Genomic DNA, 8,893 nt, shown 5'->3' with positions numbered 1-8,893 from the left:
CCCTTTTCTCTTTCTTCTTTTCTTCTTCTTTCTTTTCCCCTTTTCTCTTTCTTCTTTTCTTCTTCTTTCTTTTCCCCTTTTCTCTTTCTTCTTTTCTTCTTCTTTCTTTTCCCCTTTTCTCTTTCTTCTTTTCTTCTTCTTTCTTTTCCCCTTTTCTCTTTCTTCTTTTCTTCTTCTTTCTTTTCCCCTTTTCTCTTTCTTCTTTTCTTCTTCTTTCTTTTCCCCTTTTCTCTTTCTTCTTTTCTTCTTCTTTCTTTTCCCCTTTTCTCTTTCTTCTTTTCTTCTTCTTTCTTTTCCCCTTTTCTTTCTTCTTTTCTTCTTCTTTCTTTTCCCCTTTTCTCTTTCTTCTTTTCTTCTTCTTTCTTTTCCCCTTTTCTCTTTCTTCTTTTCTTCTTCTTTCTTTTCCCCTTTTCTCTTTCTTCTTTTCTTCTTCTTTCTTTTCCCCTTTTCTCTTTCTTCTTTTCTTCTTCTTTCTTTTCCCCTTTTCTCTTTCTTCTTTTCTTCTTCTTTCTTTTCCCCTTTTCTCTTTCTTCTTTTCTTCTTCTTTCTTTTCCCCTTTTCTCTTTCTTCTTTTCTTCTTCTTTCTTTTCCCCTTTTCTCTTTCTTCTTTTCTTCTTCTTTCTTTTCCCCTTTTCTCTTTCTTCTTTTCTTCTTCTTTCTTTTCCCCTTTTCTCTTTCTTCTTTTCTTCTTCTTTCTTTTCCCCTTTTCTCTTTCTTTTTTTTGTGTATAAGGACTTGTAATTCATTTAATTTCACAAGCCGTTGTAGCTTGGTCACTATTTCACGGGGAACTTGCTTCCTAGCTCTGTGAACGCACCAGCACCCACCTGCAGGCACGAAGATGGAGGCGGTAGGGCTGGAAAAGCACGAAGACGGAGCCAGCTGAGGTTCTCCATCCCGAGGGATGCTGAGAAAGGGCCCGTGCTGGCAATGGCCGAGCGGGGAAAGGCTGGTGCGCGGTGCGGGGGACACACACCTGCGTGGCTGCAGTCGTAGTTGTGCGCACAGCCTGAAGCGGAGGAGCTCAGAAGGTGAAAATCCTTACGGAAGGGGGCAGGAGAGGTGGATCTGTGCCCAGGACTACGTCAAGATGCAGGTAAATGAACCTGGGTTTTATCTAACGCCTGATTATCGATGGCATCTTTATTTTTTTACCCCACTATGACCAGCAAGGCAACCGACCCTCTTGTGTCTGCTGCCTGTCCCGGGTTGCCCAGAGCAAATCGTGGTGTGTGTTTCAGCCACAACTTCGGGCACGAGGTGTGGGGATTTCCCCAGACAGTCCGTGTTCTTCCCCACGGGTAGCGATCCCCCTTCACCAATGCAGCCGGGAAAATACCCCCCAAAAATAAAGTCTGTCTGTATAAATAAGGACCCACCTGTTAAATATGGCCCCATCTCTTCCCAGCCCGTCGCAGCTCGGTTGGGGTCCGTACAGCTGGGGGCCACATCCACTCCCAATTCCCAATCCTGCCATCTCGGGCGCAGCGCTGGGGATGCTCCAGCGCTGTTTTCAGAAGAGACTTAGACAAAACTCAATCCTCCTACAATCTTTTGCTCCGCAGGGCAGCGAAGTGACCTGATTTATGTCAGGCACTCCAACCCCACCACTGCGAGCACCGTGTGTGTGTGTGTCCCCATCCATTTCACGTGGGGGACGCCCCCCCCCCCCGTCACACGGGAGCCGAGGATGCTGGATGCGTCTGCGCCTCCCGGCGTTTGCCACAGCCCCGAGGGGTCGGCCAAGCTGTCCTTCAGCCGGGGGGGGGAGAAAAGCCTTTTTTCCCCCGGGGAAAAGACTTTCTGGGTACCACCGAAAGGCACTGCCTTTCCCACGCCCTCCGCTGGGTAACCTGCGGAGCCCGGGAAGCGCCGGAGCCGCGATGCTGATGCCGATACTTCACTTGGCTGTTTCCCATCCGAGGAGCCGCGACAGGATAAAGCCAGCCCTAAGGCAGGGGTAGGAGTGTATTTTGCGTGTGTGTGTGTGTGTGTACACTTTTAAATGGCCATTGCAATATATTTACCATCGCTTTTTCTCCGCCATTTCCTTTCTTGCCGGTTTTCTCCCTTCCATTCACAAAACGCAGAGTGCCCAAATCAGAGGACACAAAATACGAGGCACAAATATCCTTTGCAGTGTGAACTCCTGACGCCTGTAATTAGAAAAAACATCTCGTGCTCTCTAGTAAAGAATAACCCCAACACCTGCCCCCCTCCCCCTGCCCCCCCCTTCCCTCAGGCAGCCCAGCCCCCTCCCTGCCATCGCACCCCCCCTGCCACTTGTGCACACTCAAATAATTTCTTTTCGGTATGAGGCAGAAGCTATTTTTCCTCTGACAGAGCGTAAGGCATGCGCACACACTGCGGACAGTTTATATACGAATCTATGCTCTACCTGAATCGTATTTTGAGTAACCTTCAATATTCTGTTTCTTGAGCAGCGCAGGAGCATGGCTTTAGGGAGAAATTGCTGAGAGCGACGGCTTATCCTTTGCTTCAGAAAGGAAAGGGTTTGAAAACGTATTTTTCTTCCATTGGGCGAGTTCGTTGCCGAGATCCACTGAGCCATCGGGGCGGCCAGGCGCCATCCTTCACGCTGTTCATCGCGCTCCGGCTTCAGCGACCTCTTGCCGGCAGAGAGGTTGCTGTCCTTCCTGCAGCTTTGTGTCAGGGACACTGCCGCCTTTAGATGAGAGATTGGGAAGAAATTCTTGGCTGTAGGGGCGGTGAGCCCCTGGCGCAGGGTGCCCCGAGAAGCTGTGGCTGCCCCATCCCTGGAGGTGTTCAAGGCCGGGTTGGACGGGGCTGGGAGCAACCTGGGCTGGGGGGAGGTGGCCCTGCCCAGGGCAGGGGGTGGCACTGGATGCTCTTCAAGGTCCCAACCTAAACCATTCCATGATTCCCACTGAACCGGGTGCGTGGTTAGAGCCACCGTAGCCAGCGTTCCCCTCGCTAAGCCAGATGTAGCAAGTGTTTTCTCTCCCCCTTAAGTGCAAAAAACCAAAAAAAGCAAGAGCTGAACTTACAACCGCCTGGCACTGGGAGCTGCTGTTGTGCACGGCGCTGCACAAACGCCGAGGGAAGGCGGCCCCGGCTGGAGCGGGGCTCGCGTGAGCTGAGGAAAAGCAGATGAGGCGGGCGGGCGAGAAGCGCAAAGGAAAGCGCAGATAACGCTGGGTACCCCAACCGGCTGCTAACCTTTGCCAAAAATTCCTTTGGCATCAAAGGAGGGGAGCAGGAAAACGCTGAAATTAGGTAAGGTGGCTTTTATTTGGGGGGTGGGTTGGGTGGGTGTTGCTTTTTTAGTGCTTACCTTGTTTGGCTCCCAGCCCGCTGCCGCTCTCGCGGAGGTGCCTGGTACCGTCAGCGGGGTAACGCAACCTCACTCGTGGTACGTGGGAGGGTTTGGGGCTGGGTGAAATTAAAAAATAAATGGCGCAGATGCGTGCGACTAATAAGCCGGTCTGGTGTCCACCTACTGAACCCGGCAGCGGCGCGGCGCGCTGCCTGCGTTTCCCTGCCACGGGCAACCGCCGCCTTCCAGCTTCGTTATCAAATCACAGCAAAAAAAAAAACCTACCGGGGAAGCGCAAAGGCTTTTCCTCCGCAGTGGTCACCCACCTTCCTGATGCAGCAGACGTCCCAATTGAAAACAACAGCCGGCGTGCTGCACGCGGCGCAAACGGAAATGCTTGCACAAGCGCCTTCGCACGCGCCGCTGCCCCTTCGCGCGGCCGCGCGACGCCTCACAGAGCTGCGGCAGCGCGGGGCGACGAGGGGCTCCGGTGACCGAGCTCAGACCAGGGATGCTCTGAGAGGGCTTCTGTCCCTTTTTTTGTTTGTTTGGGGTTTTTTGTTTGGTTGGTTTGGGGTGTTTGTTTTTTTTTTTTTCCAAGTGGTTTGTGCTCAAACACAGTAGTGAAAATCTGCACACGCGTTGACGGCAAACTTTTTCTTTTAAGGGGAAAAAAAAAAAAAAAGAAAGAAAAAGAGAGGAGCTGTCGCAGCTTCTCAGGGAGAAAAGCACAGCGGGATGTCTGTCCCCCGGGCTCTCTGCGTTGATAATTGGCAATACCCTGAAATATTTGGAGCGGAGCACAAACATGCTCACAAGGTACTGGGAGCAGCGGAGGGGAGCGATCACTGCCCAGCAGCCACCGTGGGACCCTGCCGCACCCCCAGCCCCCGCCACCCCCACTCCCCAAACATAGCACATCCACCACCCCTGTGCGCCAACCATGGCATATCCCACTCCGGTGCCCTGAATACGGCACATCCACCACCGTGTGCCCCAACCATGGCACATCCATCCCTCCTGCATTGCAAACATGACACATCCACCACCACGCGCCCCAAACGTGGCACATCCCACTCCTGTGCCCTGAATACAGCACATCCACCACCCCTGTGCCCCAACCACACACAGCACATCCATCCCCCCTGTACCCCAACCACGGCACATCCATCGCCCCTGTACCCCAACCACGGCACATCCATCGCCCCTGTACCCCAACCACAGCACATCCACCACCCGTGCGCCCCAACCATGGCACATCCATCCCTCCTGCGCCCCACACATGGCACATCCATCCCTCCTGCATCGCAAACATGACACATCCACCACCCCTGCGCCCCAACCGTGGCACATCCGTCCCTCCTGTACCCCAACCGTGGCACATCCACCACCGTGCGCCCCAAACATGGCACATCCATCCCTCCTGCGCCCCAACCGTGGCACATCCACCACCCCTGCGCCCCAACCGTGGCACATCCATCCCTCCTGCGCCCCAAACGTGGCACATCCACCACCTCTGCGCCCCAAACGTGGCACATCCACCACCCCTGCGCCCCAAACGTGGCACATCCACCACCCCTGCGCCCCAAACGTGGCACATCCACCACCCCTGCGCCCCAAACGTGGCACATCCACCACCTCTGCGCCCCAAACGTGGCACATCCACCACCCCTGCGCCCCAAACGTGGCACATCCACCACCCCTGCGCCCCAAACGTGGCACATCCTACTCCTGTGCCCTGAATACAGCACATCCACCACTGTGCGCACCACCTATGGCACATCCATCCCTCCTGTACCCCAACCACGGCACATCCACCACCGTGTGCCCCAAACATGGCACATCCACCACCCCTATGCCCCAACCGTGGCACATCCATCCCTCCTGCGCCCCAACCATGGCACATCCACCACCATGCGCCCCAACCATGGCACATCCACCACCCCTGCGCCCCAACCGTGGCACATCCATCCCTCCTGCGCCCCAACCGTGGCACATCCACCACCCCTGTGCCCCAACCGTGGCACATCCATCCCTCCTGCGCCCCAAACGTGGCACATCCACCACCTCTGTGCCCCAAACGTGGCACATCCACCACCTCTGTGCCCCAAACGTGGCACATCCACCACCGTGCGCCCCAACCATGGCACATCCTACTCCTGTGCCCTGAATACAGCACATCCACCACTGTGCGCACCACCTATGGCACATCCATCCCTCCTGTACCCCAACCACGGCACATCCACCACCGTGTGCCCCAAACATGGCACATCCACCACCCCTATGCCCCAACCGTGGCACATCCATCCCTCCTGCGCCCCAACCGTGGCACATCCACCACCATGCGCCCCAACCGTGGCACATCCACCACCATGCGCCCCAACCGTGGCACATCCATCCCTCCTGCGCCCCAACCGTGGCACATCCATCCCTCCTGCGCCCCAACCGTGGCACATCCATCCCTCCTGCGCCCCAACCGTGGCACATCCACCACCCCTGCGCCCCAACCGTGGCACATCCACCACCGTGCGCCCCAACCGTGGCACATCCACCACCGTGCGCCCCAACCGTGGCACATCCATCCCTCCTGCGCCCCAAACACGGCACATCCATCCGTCCTGTACCCCAACCACAGCACATCCACTACCGTGCGCCCCAAACATGGCACATCCATCCCTCCTGCATCGCAAACATGACACATCCACCACCATGCGCCCCAAACGTGGCACATCCATCCCTCCTGTGCACCAACCATGGCACATCCATCCCTCCTGTGCCCCAAACATGGCACATCCATCCCTCCTGTGCCCCAAACATGGCACATCCACCACCATGCACCCCAACCGTGGCACATCCACCACCTCTGCGCCCCAACCATGGCACATCCATCCCTCCTGCACCCCACCCACGGTGCATCCACCACTCCTGTACCCCAACCACAGCACATCCCACTCCTGTGCCCTGAATACGGCATATCCACCACCCTTGTGCCCCAACTGTGGCATGTCCATCGCTCCTGCGCCCCAACCACAGCACATCCACCACCCCTTGGCCCTGGCCACAGCACATCCATCACCCCGAGCCAAGGGAATGTGGACAGGGACCACTTACCCGCAGCACAGCCACCTCCATGGGTGCCTTTTTCTCTCTCCCCTGGGATCATTTTTCCTATTGGCTTGATTTAGCCTCTACATTGTATTCATGCCCACTGCTCCCAAAACTCCGCGGAGCTTTTACCCTCCTGTTCCTGTCAAGTCGGTTTGATCCTGGCGGGAGCCGCAGCCTGAAAGCACAGTTTTAGCAGGAGTCTTCTGCTTGTGAATCAGGTGGAGATTATTTTTTTCTAGCTGAGTAAAATCAACCCGATCACAACAGAAAGGTCTAAAAAGAAGGAATAAACCTGCTTTTTAACTCTTACACTCCACCTATAAATGCTACCAGCAGAAAACTCTTCTAGAAAAAAAATCTGATGTAAAATTAATAAAGGTATAGAAATACCGTATTAATCACTTTAATGGCCAATTTCCCTGTAAACCAAGTTATTCATTAAATTGTTTTCCTGCTGAAAAGCAGTATTTTATACGTTGATGAAGGGTTTGACTTGCAGAAAGTGGGAATAAACCCATGTCCGATTTGAAATGATTTGTCCAAATAGTGACCGTGACCAGTTTGTGTACCCCCAGGCGCAACTTTTGCGCCTCCCGTGTGCTGGAGACATCCCTGTATCCGAGGGGGGGAGGGGGGGGAAGCCCTGTGCCGGTCTCCCGGCGGCACCGATGCCCACCCGCCGCTCACCGCGCAGCCCAGGAGCTGCGATGCGGCTGTAAATCACCGAGGGGACACTCCCCCACCACCCCCCTGCCCCGCCACGAGTGACCGTGATTTATTAATGCCTATAAATAGTTGAAAAAAAAAAAAAAAAAAAGAATGTTTTGGGATTCACAGCCATCAGCGCTCCAGGGGGGACTGCAGGACCGGGGCTGTCGCTGATGCCCCATCACCGGCGGGACAGGCAACCACGCTCCCACCGCCGAGGATGGATGCTCCCCCAGGAAGGCACCATCCCAGCCCTTCCCAGGAGCAACCCGTGTCCCCACGGCAGTCCCGGTGGTCCTCCCTTGCTCCGGCCGGCATTGGGATGCTCTGAGCGGTGTGATGCTAAAGGCAGAGGAAGGAGAACTCTTCCACCTTGGGGCCGCGCTTGCTCTGGAGGCGCTCGCTGCTGCAGTGATGGGACTGGGGACAAACCCTTGGGTGCTCCAGACCCACCAAACTCTTCCCCACCACAGCCCATGTGTGTGGGTGCTGGCAGCCCCCCTCCTCGGCTGTGCCTTACCCGTGTCCCCCTGATGGAGCCATCGGGGTGGTCCCCCCCATGGCAGGGCTGCCCCAGGAGCACCCCAAGCCCAGCTATGGGACCCTTCTTCTGAAGCTCCAGTCCCCACGTCCCCCTCCCCAGCTGCTGGAGGCAAGGTACAGCTGGGGGCGAGCCCAGGGGGGCCCACCATCACCCCTTCCCCCCCCCTCCAGGGTCCTCCTCCCCAGGGGCGATGCTGGGGAAGGGCTCAGCCCCATCTCTCCGCCTGCTCCATCCCTGGGACAGGGCACCGGGTACCCACCGGTGGGGGGGTGTTGGGGCGCAGCCCCCTCCCCATTAACGACACCAAGCCCTCGTTGGTTGCTGCCTCCACAGTGGTTTATTGGTGGGGGTGCCCCGAGCCGCCCCCAGCAGGGAGGGAGGGGGGGGGGGTAGAAGGTGCCGAGGGGGCACCCCGAGAGCCCCGAGCCCCGGTTCCCGCGGCAGGGACCGATTTCCAGCCTCACTAAAGCAGCAATGCAATACTGGAGAGCAACAGGCAATCCCAAACTCCAGTATTTACGTGCTGCTAGAGCACTGCTGACAGCTCTCCACAGCCCAGCGCCTCCTCCAGGGCCCCCAAAACCACCACCCCCCCTCCTCTCCCCCCCACCCCCGAAAAAACACAGGGCAAGAGTACCTTGGCCGATCCTTTGCCGGGGAAAGGATGGAAGAGCGATGGGCGAAGGGTCCGGTGCCACACTTGAGGGCACGGCGCTCACGCCAAGGCCGGCCGTGCCCGTGTCGGAGAAGAAAAAAGGAGCTACAAATCCTTCCTGCCAGCGGGACCGACCCCGCCGAGACACACAAACACACACACACACACACACACACAACCTCACGGGAAAGGCATTTGCGGCTGCGAAGGATGCGGACAGATAGAAGCACCACGAGAACTTATCTGCACGTACCTGTTCAACTGAGCTAAAGAGAGAGAGGGGAGTGTGTGCGTTACCTCCCACACCCGTGGGACCCAGAAGCTCATTTTCTTGTCTTAATCCTTGAGGTAATGAGGCAGCCCAGAATGGTCTGTATCTCCTTGTCCCTACAAACCATGATGTGCTGCTACATCTCCTCAAAGCCCACTGAATGTTGACATTCCAAATGTTATTTTGAATATATATAATATATATATTTTGTTTTGTGTGTTTTTTTTGGTTTGGTTTGGGTTTTTTTGTTTGTTTGTTTGTTTTTTTTTTAAAAAACCAGGATACAAAATACCGAAGAACACTCTACAA

This window comes from Vanellus vanellus (genome assembly GCF_965231255.1).
Source record: "Vanellus vanellus genome assembly, chromosome: 10".
Taxonomy (NCBI): Eukaryota; Metazoa; Chordata; class Aves; order Charadriiformes; family Charadriidae; genus Vanellus; species Vanellus vanellus.
Note: the sequence above shows the minus strand (reverse complement) of the source record.